Source organism: Onychomys torridus, chromosome 1 (assembly GCF_903995425.1).
Source record: "Onychomys torridus chromosome 1, mOncTor1.1, whole genome shotgun sequence".
In the NCBI taxonomy this organism is placed as follows: Eukaryota; Metazoa; Chordata; class Mammalia; order Rodentia; family Cricetidae; genus Onychomys; species Onychomys torridus.
Window position 1 is genome coordinate 74,354,247 of NC_050443.1, and position 18,663 is coordinate 74,372,909.

The window sequence follows — 18,663 nt, forward strand, 5'->3', positions numbered from 1 at the left end:
GACTATGATGATGCTCATTTGTTTAGTCACATGATACAAAAGGAAATGTGAATGCTATTTGGACAAGACAATATGAATTCAGCCTGGAATATTATTAATCTTGGTGCTGATAAAGAAAATTTATTCTTTGTCATAAAAACACATCTTTATTTGGGGGTGGTGGTAATAAATTATCAGCTAATCTTCTTTCTCTATGATATCACATCCTCTGTAACTTGCTACTCAATGCCTAATGGACAGGAAATTCTAGTTTCTATAAATAAGTAAATAAATAAACTAAAATTGTGACAGTAAATTATATCAAGTAGATTCAAATTCATTCATGAAAATTTGTCTACCCATAGAGGAATGCAATAAATCCAAACTGTGTAGATACCTTTTGTTGCTATGTGCTCATGGCTATAGCAGCAATGTCAAGTTTGGTTGGAAGCATTCCCTAATATTCATCTCCATCCTCTGGATCTTAAATTCTTTTCACCCATTCTTCTGTGATTTTCCCTGGGGATTGGGAAAGGGAAGTCACATTGATGTCCCACTTACCCTTACTGCTCTTTATTTGCGTTTTCTCAGTACTTTGATCAGATATTGGTCTTGGAATTAACTGTAACCCTCTTGCAAAAGGGGACTCTATTGTCTCTGGCTAAAGTCAACACTAATCTATGGGTATGACCATAAATGTTTAGAATGCACTTTTATAAAATGTTTGAGCAGAGAAGCAATGATATCCTGCTGCCACTTGGGCCCATGTCCTCCACAGTCACAGGATTAGGGATGGGTTTATAATACCAGGCATGTGCTTTCTCCTGTGTGTAACATGCCCCAATCAAACCCTAAAGTTAATCTCTAAATAATCATGTCACTATCGCACCGATAGGCAATCTTGCCTGACAGTTAGGTATTGTAAAAAGCATGGTCTGCAGGTGAGTGAGATCACTGATGGGTTATGTGCGCAGAACTCAGCACAGTTCCCCAGGCACTATGAACACTAGCCAGCAAGGAAGGAGTTTTCAGCTCAAATTCTTCTTTATCTATGTGTCCTATATCCAAATCATGTGGCCTTTATCAAAGATCTTAAAGTCTCACTCTGCCTGGAAACTAAGAGCTACAGTTGTTAAGTTCACTTTCTTAAGTGGTGTTTCATGCTGCCTACCCTCTAGATCAGTGGTTCTCAACCTTCCTGATGATGTGACTCATGTTATGATGAGCCCCAACCATAAAATTATTTTGTTGCTAATTCATAACTATAACTTTGCTACTGTTATGAAACATAAAGTTTTCCAGTGGTATTAGATGACCCCTGTGAAATGGTTATTAGAACCCCAGAGGGTTCACAACCCACAAACCACTGTTCTAGATTTTATGTGACCATAATACTTGTGTTAAAATTTCAATTGTGACTAGGAAGCTGATCCTCTGAAGATATTGCCAAGAATAGTGTCTCTGGACAGAGAAGACAGTGCGTGTAAATGAAGACACAATGTGTTTATCAAGAAATAGCAAGAACCCTCTCTACTTACTGAGCTGTCGTTAAGAATCACTTATACAAAGGAAGTTAGAGCACATGTCCCAGTGCCTGGTACTTTGAAACACCAAACAAAACTGCTCAGAACAAAGGCAAAAGCATGTCCATGAAAAATTACAAAAGAGCCTTGTGGGATATACTAACCTTCTGTTAGGGGATAGCATAATTAGGGTTCTGTTAACGATATAAGTGTTAATTTTACTAAAGCACCTGATGCAATCTCTTGTAAAAATTTAATTGCAGACTTAATTCCAATTGTCTTCTACATGGATTGAAAGGTGGCCTGAGGAGAGCAATATAGAAGAACTCACACCAGCAATATGCTAATTGAAGCAGATTGTTAGAATGGAGGTCTACAATGATTTCTGACTGTGTTCATTACCCTGAGAAATTTTCTGGATGAGTGATTTACTAGGAAGTTTTGATCACTTAAAGTCATCAAGCCTATATTTAGGATACTAGCTAGAAAAGCTTCACTTTTCACTATCCACATCTTAAATTAATCCATCTGAGTCATGTTAATAGTATTTACTAAAGCATATACATCATTTCAATTCCTGCCTGCAGTTTTCAAAGTCACATATTTGTATGATGTGATCAGATAATTATAGAAGTTGTGTCTTAGAGATTAATCTGTTTAGTTCAATTACTCTATAGAGTGTTTCCCCTGAGTTCCAGAAAGAGTAAGCAGCATCTCCAATACTACATGGTCAGGTTGATATTCTGACATGGTGGAGAATGCTAAATGCTTGCCTAGCATATGTAAGCATTTCCACTCAATCCTCAGCACCATAAACAATAACAAACAGTAGGATGTCTTTGTCTATGTGGGTCACTACAGCAAGATACATTCGACTGGATCATTTATAAGCAGCTGGGGTACATTACTCACCCTTCTGGAGCCAGAAAGTCCAAAACAAAGTGACTAGCATACTTCAAGCTCTGCAATTCCTGTCTCTCTCTGATTAAACAAGGTCAAGGACTCCAAGGGACTATTGTGATCTTCTTCTTAAGAGAATAGGTCCCATGCACAAATTCATAACACTTATGAAAAATACTATCTAAATGCTCTACCACTTATGACTATCACATTGGGTAGTTACCTCCATCACATGGCTTTTGGAGTGACACAAAAGAAAATCATTCAGGATAAGAAGACAGTTTTATCTCAGAATCTCAGGAACCTTTATTATATTGTTGTTTTTATTTATAATATGTTATAAATTGAATGAATTAAATATATAATTATAATATATAATATATTATAAGTCTCAGTGATTTATAAGTTCCATGAGCAGAATATTCTTACTATGGTATGAGACTATTAAATAATTCAAAATGAAATAGCATAAAGGGCCTCAAGAACATAAAACTGTAAGCCAGGTGCAAAAAATAAGCTTGTGTAACATGTGCTTAAATTGTCCTCATCAATATCCTTACAGCATTCTACAGCCCACTGACCTTCACATATATTCCAGTGAATCATGACTATTTATTTATTTTTTGTTTCTGCACCTTCCCTTCTGTCCATATTAACTTTTATGTGCCTGATACAAGGTCTCCTTTCTCTACTTTGCAATAGTCCCAAGAAATTTGCATATATACTTTCTCTTTGTCATTGGATATTTGTTTCTGCTCAGCTAAAGGATGGCATTGGCAAGAGGTAACAGAAAGGGAAGATGATGAGTTTATATCAACATGGTTACCTTCCTCCCTTTCTGACTGATGATCATCCCTCCTTCCATGAATAGTCAACCCTTTCCAAGGTACAGTTGCTCTCTTCCTGCCTGCCTATCCTTAAGTGGTACAAACCATTCTGATTCAATAGTCTTGGTACCCTTTTCTTTTCCTAGTGTATTTCTTTTAAATAAATAAATATCTTCTGTGTAAATTGTCTCTAAATTACCTGTTCTGAATCTGCAATGTTCTGTCAGCCAAGACCTCACTGGCACAGTAGAATCCCACAGAAGACACACCTTCTTGTAGTAATGTGACAAGTGATTTAAAAGATCATGAGTGAAATAATTTTATTTTCTACACACTTCCTTTTAATTTAGAATAAGTATAATTTCCCTTGATGTGTTTATTTTCAGATCTTGCTACATGCATAAACCTCATAACTATTTCCTGATTAAAATTTACATATTCAATTAAATTAATCTACGTTTGTCCCAGTATCATAATACTGGTATGCCATATCATTTATACTACATCTGGGAATTTTTCCTTTCATTAGGTCATATGAAGATAAAATTTTTTTGAGATGGATATTTTATTTTATTTTCCATTTTATGAATCCAAGGATGTCACACTCAGGTTTAGTGAAATATGAGTTTACAAATCTAGGAAAAATCCTGGCTGACACCAGACTCTCAGACAATTTGCAACCACTGAGATGAACTATTGAGTGACAAGCTTTGAGCAACATCTTCAGCGATGTTAAAAATTTCTAATTATTTTTCCTATGCTCATAACTGTCAGGGCAAAAGAAGAACAAAATTGGTTATACTAATTCATAGTCTAATTTTATAGGGAAAGTTATATGCCTGAAATGCTGTATATGACATAAGGAGTTTCATATCAGTTCAGTAGGGAATTTTACATACTAGAGAGTAGATTGATCAGTAGGAGGAAATTTGGCTTTGAATACAAGACACTTGCTACAGAATTTACTTAGCAAACACATTTAATATTTTTGTTCAGTTTATGCATTTCTGTTTGAGATATTTATGTGAAAATGTAGATCATGAATTCAAGGATAATATTGATTTCATCATCCTCAACTTAATGTAACAGTACTAATTCTTCTTAATAAGCAGAGAATTAGTGCCAACCACTTAATGAAGAATACAAATATGTTTTCATACTATCATATATGTGTACATAGATGTATTTGAATGTGTAAAAATAGTAATTTATATATATGTTTAGAGAGACAGAGAGGCAAAGAGAGATCCATCATTATTTGGAATAAATGTTAAAATTGTTATGATCTGAATATTTCTATCTCTGCACAAAATAGTTCTTTTTTTTTTAAACTTAACTTCTAAGAAGTTGGTATTAAGATGTGGTCTTTGTGGAAGGGGATTATTTCATGAATGAATGAGTGGAATTTGCACCTCCATTTAAGCCTCTATTTAAACAAACAAGCAACAATAAAACAAACAAACAAACAAACAAACAAAACCAGACCTTTGGCCTTCCCCATCATGTAAAGAAGAAGCAAGAGGACACTGTCATTGAAGTGTAGAGTGAGCATTAGATCAACTGTGATTTCATTTAGGACTTTCAGGACCCTAAATTATATATAGTATTTATAACTTACCCACCCAATGTGTTTTATAATTACTGCCTAGAAAAAAATAACTAAAAAGAAACCTTTGCTTTTGTTTTGAGTAGATAAAGAGCCCAAAAGTTCAAAAATCCCCTACTCTACACCATGAACAGTAAGTATGAAATTGCTGTGTGGGACTAAATATATACTCTGTCTATTTTTAGCTTATTTTTTGACATCTGCTTTTCTCAAAGAAGTTTTCTCAAGAAAACTCATAAATTAGGGAAACAGTATTTGTGGCTAGTCTTCTTAAGAAGGCACAGCATTTAGTATTTTGTTTTCTTTTTGAATATCAGTGATTCAACTTTGCCATCCAGTCAAACAACCAACAGAATTAGATACAAATTAGGATTAATCTTTGTTGGAAAAGGGAAAGCATTGATATTTATATAAATGGTGATCTATGAAGCCAATTCAGGGACTTGTTTATTACATTTCAGTGTTGAGTAAAGCACTTAGCACAAGCTTGGGAAACTGACCTTTGCTTGGCTTCCGTTAGCATCCCATTAGCACAGCATCTTGTAAATAATAGTGTCATATAGTCCACAAAACATCTTCCCAACCCAACACACTTGCGGAGAAGGCAAATAAAATCAGTAGGAAGAAAGGGCAAGACTCCTCTAGAAATAAAATAAATTCTTACTCAGAAATTTGGCCAGCTAAACTAATGAAGAACTATCCTGTGTATAGCTCAAGGACTAACAGCTTCCCTTTTGTTTCATCTTTAAAATCAACAATACATTACTTCTGGACCTGAGATAAATTGTTTTATAAAAGACAAATATAAGGCCTCTTACTTTTTCATTTAACTTTGCTTTTTAAAAAAGATACTGTGATAAAACTCCTTAGCTATGACAGAAAAGTAAAAAGCAACATGACAAATAATTTAGAACAATATGCATATGGTGTCCATCACTACATTAGGAAGCAGGTTAAAAAACAAAAAACAAAAAACAAAAAACAGGCTAATTCTTACAGTTAGCTAGCTTAGGTTTTTGAAACACAGGTGATTACTTGGCATGAGGAAGCCATGAAGTTCCAGAAGGAAGTCTTGTGAAAGCCTCACTCCTGCCTCTATTTTCTCCATAATTTTACTTAGCATTTGTAATTCCATTATTTTTGTCAATTTATTATTGTGCAATTTGAGACATGTATATAATAAATTCTGGTCACAGTAATCCCCCACCCTGATTCTATTAATTTTTTCACATCCCCATCAGCATCACAACTCCCATCCAACCAGTCTTCAATCTACTTTCATTCCCTTTTGCTTTATGATGCACTGGGTTTAACCTTGGCCATGTAGGCATAAGTATGAAGCTATCTACAGCATTAGTAAGCCCCCAGTGTTGACATCACTGAACACAATGATGGCTCCTAGCAGCCCTTCACCAACACTAATTCCCCTGTATGAGGCACAGTCCCATGAGTCTCTACCACAGTTATGACTGAATGTTTACAGGCTCAATCTTATACAAACTCTATGCAGGCAATCACAGTTGCGGTGAGTTCATGAGTGCCATTCATTTTTCTTTATTTTGAATTTATTTATTGGGTATGTGAGGGGATAAGTTTATATGGGCACAACTATGCCACAGTGTGCTGTAGAGGTTCGATGACAATTTACAGAGCAATTTTCACCTTCTGCCATAAGAGTCCCAGGTACTAAATTTGTGTCATCAGGCTTGGCAGCAATCACCTTTGCTCCTGAACCATCATACTAGCCCATGCCGCCATTTTTCAATAGAGAAAATCAAACCAGTGATCCTTCCTAGGGTGGCATATATGTTGAGATGAGTTAACATTACAAACCCATAGCGATCCATACATGGTAAGCACTTATTAAATAATAATCTTTATTTTCACTTCCGCTAGTACCTGAATTTCCATAATAATCTAAAGTTGAGAATTTGCCACATGCAGTACCTTAAATTAAGTATGTTATGTATTATTGTATTTAATCCTCAAATCAATTCTTCAGCCAAAGGCAGTGCCATGCCCTAGGAGTGCTGCTTTGTTCCAAAATATTCAGGGTTAGTTCTCTTCCTGGCACTTGGTTATGTGACTTAGCAAATTTCTTGACATATTGAATATGATAAAAAAATTAAAATGAAACACTTGCAAGGCTGAAATGATAGTAAATATATGATTGTGACATATATATTAATGCAAATGTCTATAAATATTTACACTTGCAAATATATGTGAACATTATATATTTGTGTATGCAGTTACCATAAAGAGCATTATTTAAGTTGTATGCTTATTAATATTAGGACCTTATTTAATTATAACTAAAAGAAAATAAAGTTAATAAAATTCATGATATACGTTAATATAATTGTCGAAGAGCCAGAACTGAACAGTCTACAAATTTTACTGCCTTTGTTTGCTCCTGTGATGGCCAATAGTAATTGTGAAATTGATTGAGATCTAGAAACACTTAAGAATGGGCCTCTGCGCATACTTGTGTGAAATCGTCTTTATTAGATTAACTGGGATGAGTAGACTTGCCTACTGTGGGTGGTGCCATTCCCTGGGCTGAGATTCTATATTGCAGGAAGTGGAGATAGCAAGCTGAGCAAAAACACACATACATTCATGTGAATACATTATAACCAGCTGCCTCAAGAACCCATCACCATAATAAGATGTACCCTTGAACTATGAGATGAATAGCTACCTTTAGCTGCTTTTCTCATTATCATTTTATCACAGTAGAAAAGAAAAGGAACTGCCAACCCCACTCTATGACACTGGCTAAGACTGTACAAAGTCAAGAGTTCAGTATAGAGTGGGGTATAAAAGGCACATATTTATTCAATACAGTATAATTCGTTCCAGTGAGAGTTCAACAGCTCAAGTGCAGTTTACTATATTCAACTTGTAGTAAAACCTCTTAAAAACGGGGAAGTCCATCTTTTGTCACAGTCCTCTCAGGCCAGGCCCAAGGGCTCACTCCCCTTTTCCTCCAGAGCTAAGTCAATTGATTTGTAATCTGCCAAATACAAAATTTCTTTCCATTCATTCCCCCAACACCTTCAAACTTTGCAGCTGGGATTTGACTATGTGGTAATGCATTTTGGTGAAACAGAAGCACCGTGCCTTTTCTTTGGGCGAGTCACCCTGGCATTGTGCTTCTCTTCATCTTGATAACTAACAGAGGCCTGATATTCTTTTATCAACTAATACCTTAGTCATCCATGATCCTGATCCCCCTCCCATGAGCTGATCCTCAGCAGCAGCACAGCGTTTGTTATTCAGATTTCACAGAATCCATCATCTATTCTTTAGTTATTATCTGGAAACCTACAGTAGCACTCCTTTTACTGTGTGTGTCACTTGTAGGGATGTCCCACAGTATATACAGTCTCCTAATCACTAAATGTCTTGGGGGAATATTGATGAGTATAAAAATTTAATAATTTCATAAGCTGTAGACAGGGATTATAGAAAGTTGGAGGTAGGGTCACAGGATTAAATTTTTTTCTAAGGTGCATATATCCCAACTCATCAATCTCCGCACACATTAATAAAAAAAGAAAAAAAAAGAAAAAGAAAAGGTGAAGAGAATTCTATGCATTAGGATACAATGCTGAATAACCACAGAATGGGGAAATGATACTCTGAAAGCAAATTGAATTATCTGGAGGCAGGGAAGAATTCCAAGAGGAGAAGCAGATGAGAATTAGTACACAGAAGGTTAGTAAAGGTTTAGGCAGAGTGGTTATATTCTGGAGGGCCCCAACTTTGAACTGAAGGTTTACAGAAATTAACTTGAAAGCTGCAGAAGATACTTACAAAAGAAAAGTTAAGCCAAGGGACATATGGTCGTGTTTTTATTAAAGCCTTGTTTCTCTATGCCCTCCTTTTGTATCAATGGATAATGTGCACGATAGATGCAATGGGTTAGGCCTGCCCAAGACTGTTCACCCCTCTGACATTACTCTGTATTTTTAATCAAATCACTTTTTAAGATCCAATTTTCTTATCAGTAAAATGTAAAAGCTTTTGCTTTCTACACTTGTTAAAACATTGAACATATTTATTATTGTTTCATTGCTATTTTTTTTTTAATTCAACCAGGTATAATTTTAAAAATCTACTCTGTTCTTGGATGACAGATGTAGTGGTAATCAATAAAATGTTTCCATGTACATGGGCAAATATTTCTGCAGTGCTTGTTACACAGGTGTTACCTGATGGGAGGTGAATGAACATGCATTTTCTGGTCCCCTTCTCCATCTATTTTTGTCATCTACAATTTCCCCTCACAGAACAAGGCCAAACCACATACTTAGATAGCAGTGGTTGTGCTGCACTCTTCTATGGAGTTCGTAAAATTCTCAGAGGTAGGGATTACAAACACATTTCAAGAGCTAGTTTAAAAATATTTCAATCTACTTTTTTTTAATAATGTTTTGATTCTCTGAGTTTATTACTTCTTCATTGATTTATGTGTTTGTATTTAACCAATTTTCATCACTATAATAAATTGAGTCAGGCTAACTTATTTTTTAAAAGAAGGTTTATTTTGCATACACACAAGTCTGTAGATTACACAGCATATAGCCAGCATTGGCTTGACTCTGATAAGAAACTCATGGCTGACATCATCCCAGTAACAGCAAATGTGAGAGGGGAGATCACATGGAAACCGTGAATCCAAAGAACATCTGAGATCCCTCATTTCCTTCTAAATGACATTCTTGAAATGACCTAAGGAAATCTCATTAGGTTCAGTCCTTAAAGGTACATATCATTTCATAATGGCACCACCATGAGACCACTATCTAAATCACAGGAATGTCAGCTGTGTTGTCTTTCACCTAAGTCTCCTGAAGGTGTTTATAATATGGATCTTCTCTCCCACTGTGTTCCAAGCATAGCCAGAGGTGTATTCTTGATATTTTATTGCCCAATTCCTCTTGCATAATTTAATTAAACAGTATTTCTATAAAATAGACTTAAATGGCTTATAAATGATAGGACTGGATGGTCTTAAAGATTCTTGCACTATGAATTTTCTGATGCTAAATTTTCATCCCATGAAGAATCATTTTTGCCTTCTAGTCCAATGTCACTGAATTATAAGTCAAGTGTCAGGACATAGAGCTTCAACATCCTTTCTCCAGGAGTCAGATAACATTAAATGGATTCTCAGAAAGGAAAGAAGCTATAGTTGGATGGTAAATAGCAACATTAGTAATGCTAGGCCACCTTGTATGTGCTGCATGAAATCGAATTTGTGTGGCTTTATATGGAAAGTCTATCTGATATGCTTAACTACTTGTAAGCTGTTAATATTTGCATATCACCATGGAATATAGACTCTAGCAAGGTCATTTAACAGTTACAGGGCAGAAACTTTCCATTTTGTTAATCACTTACAACTCTAATTTCACACTACATCAGTCCTTTCACTCTGGTCCACAGCCCTTCAAAATCCTATTTTAAAAATCCACAGGAAAACATCTGTTCACAATGTGGTACATATGCAGCTATTGGCACTCCCCACAAGTCAAAACCATAGGAACTAGAAGGATGCTGGCATTATCTTCCCAGTCCCCACCTATGTTCAATAGGAGTGTCCTGTTCATTTCCTCACAAATGATCTCTCATTCAATATGTCCAAGTTATATTTCAATCTGTCCTCTGATTTCTCCAGGTTTTTGCCTTTTAATTCAAGGGGTTACTGTAACTCCTGGCTGAAGTAGTCAGTAGGAAACATTTCTCAGTCAGAATTCTTAACACTTCTTCTGGATCAAAACATGCATAAAATATTCTGTAGATTTCCAGCCAGTCAGACCCCTGGTGGGCTTTGTCACAAGGATAAAAGATCCAGTCTCAGACTGAGAACCAGGTACATGGGCCTTTTCTTGATACTGTGGTTGTCAGACAGATGCAGCATAATGGCATGCTGAGTTTCACTTTCAATCATTTATGTAAACTCATTACTCACCTTTGACGAAGGACTTAGAGTGATGACTATAGTCTCGACAGGCATTTGAAAGTGGTTTTTATAGAATGCCGTAAGGCATATGGTAGGAAATAAGCTAAGCCAAAGAGTTTAGAATGGGAAATATGACCAAAAAGTCAATGCACATCATATTTCCTTGGATTTCAAACAAAATAAAATAGCTTTGCACTCTGATCTACTCTGACATTTGGCTTTGGTACTTTCATTGTCTTACCTTTATTTGTTGTCATAGTCTGGTTCAGGAAAAGGAGATTCATCTGTGTCCTGTCAAAATCCATTTGTTTCCAGCTATACTATGGCTCTGATTCCACAATGATAGCTTGATACAATCTGATTTATTTAAGTAAATATGGATCCTGTCAGTTACCAATGAAACATGGGTTATGAAGCCATAAAATCCATGGATTCATATTCAATTATCCTTCTTTCCTCTATAATGTAGATACTGTTCATTTACTCCTTGCAGGTGAGATGGGTTACTCAGATCACATCACCACTGTTAAGTGTCATTTATTGTATTGACTAAATTCAAAACTTCTGCTGAAATGTATGGTGACCCTTTGGAAAGTATAAGGCAGCACAGATACAGAAGAGTTCAAATCTTCAAAATAGAAATGTTGACAATTAAGTGAAATTATAAACAGTATGTATTTAGCATTTCATATTAGTTTTCTAAGTAGAACTGTAATATTGCTGTTCTTCATCAAAGACTTATTCATCCACAGTCTTGGCAAATCTTTGTTATCCCCTACTCAACCCTACTTCAATAATTTTCATCAGTAGTGAATATCACTATTTTTTAAGGAAGATATAGGATAGCAAGCTGAGTGCCAACATACTGTACTTCTCTTTCTGATTCCCAAGTGTGGGCACAATGTGACCAGCTACTATGCCTACCTGCTGTGATGGACATTAGATCTTTGTAAACCATAAAGCAAAACAAATCCTTCTACCCTTAGTTTGCTTGTTTTAGGTGTTTTTGTCAACTACATCAGTGAGGAAAGTACTGATGTGGAGTGGTGTTCCTTTTGTGTTTGTTGGAATAAGCACTTTCTTAAACATAATAAACACATATGAGCCTCCTGTTCTCAGTGCTCAACTATTCCATATTTCCCTTTATGGCTCTCTTCTTCAATTTGACCCTTCAAAATCTACTCTCCACCTACTTCCTAAATGTCATGTGTTTCATCATTTTCATGGGCTCTAACTTCCAGATGGATTCCATTTCTGACGAGCAGCAGCCTGACATTGAAGGTAGGGTAGAGAGTAAGTTTCAGACAGTAGTTCCACTGTCTGCTGCCAATGGGGCTGCAGAGGCCTTGCTGATTCCATGATTGTGTCATTTATTACTAGTTCTCTCATCACAGCCTTACATATCAGAGTCCTGATAACTGTTTGTTACCCTTGTCTTTAAAAGAGTGGCTATGAAGCAATACTGTTTTGAGTCCCGGGCACCATCCTGTGATTTCCTTACACCTTTCCCTTAGATTTATGCCCATAAGCCTTGCATTAAACCCCCCTGGAATATTCTTAATGGAAACCAAGTAATTCCTAATTGACCTTAATTGACATAGTCTTCTTCTGACTTCAGTGTCCCATGCTTTTAATGATTATCATCTACTAGTCTCCCACGTAGCCTTCCATGCCACCCTTATATTCCAACAATCACTTATCATTTAGGTCCTTACAACACCCACTTAGCCCATCCTATAGTCCCATCACTCTACATTTTCTTTCGTTAATAACATGTTTTTACTAATATACTAAATTATCAAATTATTTATGTACATTTCCCTCTTGTATTTTCATATTAAAAACTTATTTCAACAAAGCATGAATATTCATCCTTTGTTGAGCAGTATATCCTAATCATCTTGAATGAGTCCCATGGAGTATTTCCAGGGCTCAAAAAATGTTTGTTGAGAGAATAGTCCTGTAATCTCTCAGTTGAAAATAATTTCTTTCAAGAAATTTTCCTGGGATTGGTGAGATGGCCCTATAGTTAAGGGCCCAGACTGTTCTTGCACAGGACATAGTTCAGTTCCCAGCACCAACACAGTGACTCACAACTGTCTGCACCTCTACTTCTAGTTTATCTAATCCACATTTCTGGACTCCAGGAGACATAGGCACACATGTAGTGTACATATGTTTATATGTAGAGAAGTAGTCATGGATAGTGTGTGTGTGTGTGTGTGTGTGTGTGTGTGTGTGTGTGTGTGTGTAAAACAACATGTAATAAAATAAGAAGCCATGAATTTGAAAATTAGCCAGGAGGGGTATATGAGAGGGCTTGAATAGAGGAAGAGGAAGATAAAAATGTTGTAATTATAATCTCAAAAAGTAAAAGATAATTTTTAAAAAGAAGTTTTCATATTTTTTCCCTTTTACATTCTCCCTCTTCCCTTCCATCTTGGACTATCTATCACTGCTTTCCCATGCATTTCCCCACGCATCCTGTTCTTCTGCTATCATAGCTCTGTTAGGTTCTAGTGTGCTCTGTTCATTTCTCAAAACAGGCTGTAAGTACTCTCAAAGCTGAAATCATTTGTGCCAGTATCACAATACTTAGCTTAAAAAGCTCTTGGATGTGTTTGTAATGAAGAGCAAATTAATGGATAATCAGATGAAAGGATGAAAACAATTCATGTGCTAATGTTATAACAAACATCTTCCAAGTGTGTATACTGATGTGGCTGTGGTGAGAGAAGCTAAGAACTCTAGGAACCTTGTGTAGCATCACCATTCTGAGATTCCAGAAAAGAGAGGTTGAGAATGGCTATTGAGAGGAGACCTCTAATGGAGCAATACTTGAACAGAAACTTAGTGTGCACTCACCATCTCTAAAGAGACTTATCTTGGAGCAATGGAGATTGGTACTAGATGTGGCATGAGCCCATGCATTAGAAGTCAAGCAAAAGATGGGCTAAGAAAGAGGAAGAGCTGCCCTGTAGGAGTGTGTTCATGAGAACCAGAGCAGGAGGCTGGGACAATGAGATGACAGTCGCTCACGATGGGCTTTGCAACCTCTGCTGTGGTTCTTAGAATTTGTCATAAATGTTAGAGAAACTGGAATATTTCAAACAATGAAACATTAACTGACAAACTTCTGATTTCAATATGTCAAAAATCATACTCAAATCCTCTGAGAGTTTATATCCTAACCTAGAGTAGCCTGTCTTTGCATGCTTATGCAAAACCAAATAGAATATGAAACTGTCTCTGTGGGAGTCCCAGTGATTGTCTCCTATGTGGTTTTGTTGATCTAGGGACAAAGATTTTGTTGTTCATTTTGTGCTCTCCTCTCTTGCACTTTTGTTTTTCTTCCTGATCACTTTGTCACTCTCAGAGGCATAATTTTTATGGTGCTGCTTCCTCTGCTGGGAATTCTATGTCTTTAAGCTATTTTCTTCATGGAAAAAAAAAATGTAGTGTGTCTGGTTCTATTTCCAAATGTTTCCCAACATTGAAGGGCACAATGACTTGCTCTTCTCTCTGTGATTTCCTGGAATAGTTCTATCATAGCCTAAAGTTATGTAGATGCTAGATGTTAGATATTCAATAGTGCACATGAATGTATGCCCTGTATTACTCACCTCTGCATTGTCCATAATGTATATCAAATGTAGCCCTGTGTATATTTTATCAAATCAATAAGCAAAACAAAAGATAAATGATAACACACAGTGAAGACCTCAATGGAAATTGTATACCTGGTATGATATAAGCACTCACAAGAGAACTCAGAGCCTGCAGCAATCATTTGTAACAGCTTAACAAGCACCTTAGCAGAGAGCTATTCCTCTTCCATATTCAGGTTGCAAAATATTCACATAATGAATGATAAAAAGCTAGGGAAGGTATCAGGGAGGTCAGGTACATTTACATTGAAAATTTCCCTTGGGTCTCTTAAGATTAAAGCACATTAAAAATTAAGCCAATAGAGCAATGTAAAAGTTCACTGCAATAGAATCAATGATAATAGAGGTATGTGTTTGGTAGAGTAAGGTGTGGAAAATGATTCACACTCACATTTTACCCAATATAAAGTCCCTTTGAGAAAATTAAATAAAAGGTGAAATTTCCCTACAAATTTTTTATCAGGTGGCTATTGCAGTTATTATTTCATAGAGGAATGTTTCTCTTTTGGATAAGCAGAAAGGAAAGGAAAGGAAAGAGAAGAGAAAGGAAGAAGATAAACTTATACTGGATCTATACTACCTCTTGCTGAGTGTTTTCTGTCACCATTGTTTTACACACCATTTTGTCAATAGGACATTAATCCAGAGAAAAGGCTACAAAACAAATGCTTAGACTCCACACACTTGCCGAATGTGGGTGTGGCTCACCTCATGCTTGGTATGTGCCTTCTACTTCATTTTTTAACAGGGGAACGGTGTGTCTGTGCTGTGACAGGTTCCTGATGGTAACTGGCATGTACATGCAAGGTATCTTTGGACAGATGAGTTGAAGCTCCAGTTCTGGGGACTGGCATCCAGGGTTTTTCACACACACACACACACACACACACACACACACACACACACACAAAAAAAAAAAAAAAAAAAAAAAAAAAAAAACCAGCTCTGTCCTGCTGTCCTGCTCTTCTTCTCGTACAGACAGTGCCATGTTCCCAGTTCCTCCAGTGTAAAATAAGAAGGGCATAATTTAACATTTGGAAACATCATTTCTCCAACTTCATGAATGAAGCACAGGATGAGATCAAAGAGAGCAAGTTGATTTTAAATGCAGAGATCCAGTTTCAGAGTTCATCACCCCATCAGCTGCATTCTTCCTGGATATCCCCTGCTTCTTGACTTATAGGAGTTTCACTAAGTTTACAGAATCATGCAAGAAATACATTGTGAAATCATTGTGAGTTCAATGGTTTTCCTCTCTATATTATCATGTGAAGCAAATATATCATAATGCAGACATTTTGTATGTGCATATATAAAATTCTAGTTATGTACATACGTATGAAACACACACTATATATAATAACTAGTAGTGCATAAGAAAATCTTTGCTAGAATTTCTATTTTTATTACTGTTAGTTATTTGCAAAGTATCTTCGATGCAACACAAATCTATCTCTCAAGATAAGAAGTACAAAAAGATGTGTGATGTGAACTTTAGGCCAGCAAAATCTCTGTAAGGCCCTGCAGGAAGAAAAGACATTTAAATCATTCAACCCAGGATTTGACACACTTTGAGTTAGTATCTGTGTGAGGTATTCAACCTGGAATAGTTTGATAACTCAAATGCTATCAATTCCCCCATCCTGGACCTGACAGAGGCTTATCTCTTTGCCAGCATGCATCTGTGCCCTTTGCTCTGACAATGCTATGGCTTGGGAACCAGTGGGTAGGATAGTATTCGTATAGGACTTCATTTTGTGCTAGGAGACTCCACTTGGGAAAAACTAAATTGTATGTACAGATATTTACTGAAGTGAAATTCCTAAGAATGAAGAGGTTGGATTTTCTGGCCTGTGTCTGAATTGAGCTCTGGCTGGCTTTGAGGAGCAGCAGTTCTCTGTAGAGAAAGAGTACATGATTTGTTACCTGGGTCATGCCCTCTCTACTTCTGTGACTTGCTTCAATATAGTCACCTCCTTGTACTTAAATCCGCAGCTGTAACCATGACATATGACAGGGTTGTTCTGAGGATTATCTAAGACCAAAACAGTCAGCTTGATTCTTGGATCTGTTTTAATGACCAAGATCTAACTGAATAACACAATTATGAAACAAAAAATGTGTCTTTAAAATGTTAAGAATAAAGTCCTCTCAAAGAAATACAGGAATTGCAGGGCTGTAGTGGTGCATGCCTTAATTCAAGCACTCAGGAGGATCTCTGTGAGTTCAAGGTCAGCCTGATCTACAGAGCAAGATCCAGGACAGGCACCAAAACTACACAGCGAAACCCTGTCTCGAAAAAAAAAAAAAAAAAAGAAAGAAAGGAAGGAAGGAAGGAAGGAAGGAAGGAAGGAAGGAAGGAAAAGAAAGACAGGAGTTAATTCAGAATTCATGTGTACACATGGCCTATTAGTCTCCTTTCTGATTCTAATGTGAGAAAACTCACTTCAGTTTCTGTTTATGTGCAAGTTGATAGTCTGTATCTTAATTAACTTGTGGTGTGTTTACATCTAGGAAGGCAACAAATATCTGAAGTCACAGAACAGCTATGAAACAGTTGTCACACTTTTCAAGAAATTAGTATTCTTTATTGAGTAGAAAGTGCCATAATGAAATTGAGAACTTTATGTAAAAACATATCAAATTCTGCCAATATTTCTTTGCAAATGATAAAACTGACTAAAGTCAAATGGTTCATCTAAAAGTTCCTAAATTTGTCTTTAACTTTTAAGCGTTTATATCTCACACATGGTATCAGTGAGATTATAAGCTCTGTCTTTGCCATATACAGGCATGTGCTCATTAGAGGTGGAGGATTTGTCTTGTTCATCTTTCTGTGTCAGTGTCTTGCTTTGTCAGACTCAGTGTAGGCATCAGCTAACAGGTTTTATCATCATTTGGGCAACAATAAGAAAACATCTCAGGACAAAGATACAGCTATGGCTGTCTTTTATTACATAGAACTAAGAAAGAAAAAAAAAAAAAACATTTCACTGAAGCTATGTAACAAACATGATTTGTGAGCAATCTGTAACAGCCTAAACTTTACCTAATCTCTAAATCGAGGCATTAAATTCTCAGCCTAAAAGTTGTTTCCTTTGGCTTGTCTAGCGAAGACAATTTTTATAGATTAGAATCAGAAGTTTAAAAGTGCCTCCTGTCTTCTTTCATTCCTGTGTACTTAAAGATGCTTTTCAGCTACCGAAGGGAGGGTACCAGTTCAAGGATGTGACCCCAGTCAAAGGCATTCCCCCACTATCTTTACTTTTTCTGAAAAATGGCTTGGTCTGATAACCTTCTCCTGGTAACCAAAAGAAAGTGAGAAAACAGATGCAGAAAAGGGAGAAATCAAGAGAACTTTGAAAAACTGAGCAGCATCTTTGGATGTGACCCTGGATAAGAAGTTATGGATGTGGTTCAAAGGGATGGCATGGTATGGGTTATATATTATGGGGATTCCCAATAGAGAGAAAGAACATTGAGACAAGGAACTAGCTCAAAAGGCTTTGGGTTGGAGGTGGCCGTGGTCTATCCAAGTGTATGGTGACAATAAGGTAGATGCTGAAGTACAACACTGTCTCTCCATTCTTATTGTTGGGTTAAGGATTTGGAAAGCTATAATGGCTGTTTACCTCATATGGTTTGACTATATGGTTCTAGAATTTGTTATACACTTGAACAGAGGATCAGATCATGAGAAAATCAGTATTTGCAAGCTTTTTTGGTTTTTTTGTTTGTTTGTTTTTTTCTGCTGTAACTGTGTACTCAATGATGGCAGGCAAGCTATAGTCTGTGATTTTATTATTTCTCCAATACTCAGTATATTGTAGACATTCAGTGGAGATTTCTGTGTGAGTGGTTAAATGATTGGGGGTACCATATGGAAACAAATCATTTAATCAAGAGAAAAGACATATGGTCTAAGTAAACTTTCTGTCTCTTTGCTTTGGCTTAATTTTTGTTGTTGTTCAATATTTTGCATGGCGTATTCAGTCAGATCAAAGGGCACATTAAACAAGCTGTGAAGAGTAAGTTTCAGAAATTCGCAGGACTAGATCTGTGATTAGATTATACAATGATTATTACATGTAGGTACTTTGAAATGGGATAGTGGTGCCCATCTTGACTTATACAAAAGTATTGTTTCTGTCCATCAACATTGCTGAGTTTTAAACTTTTAGGTAAC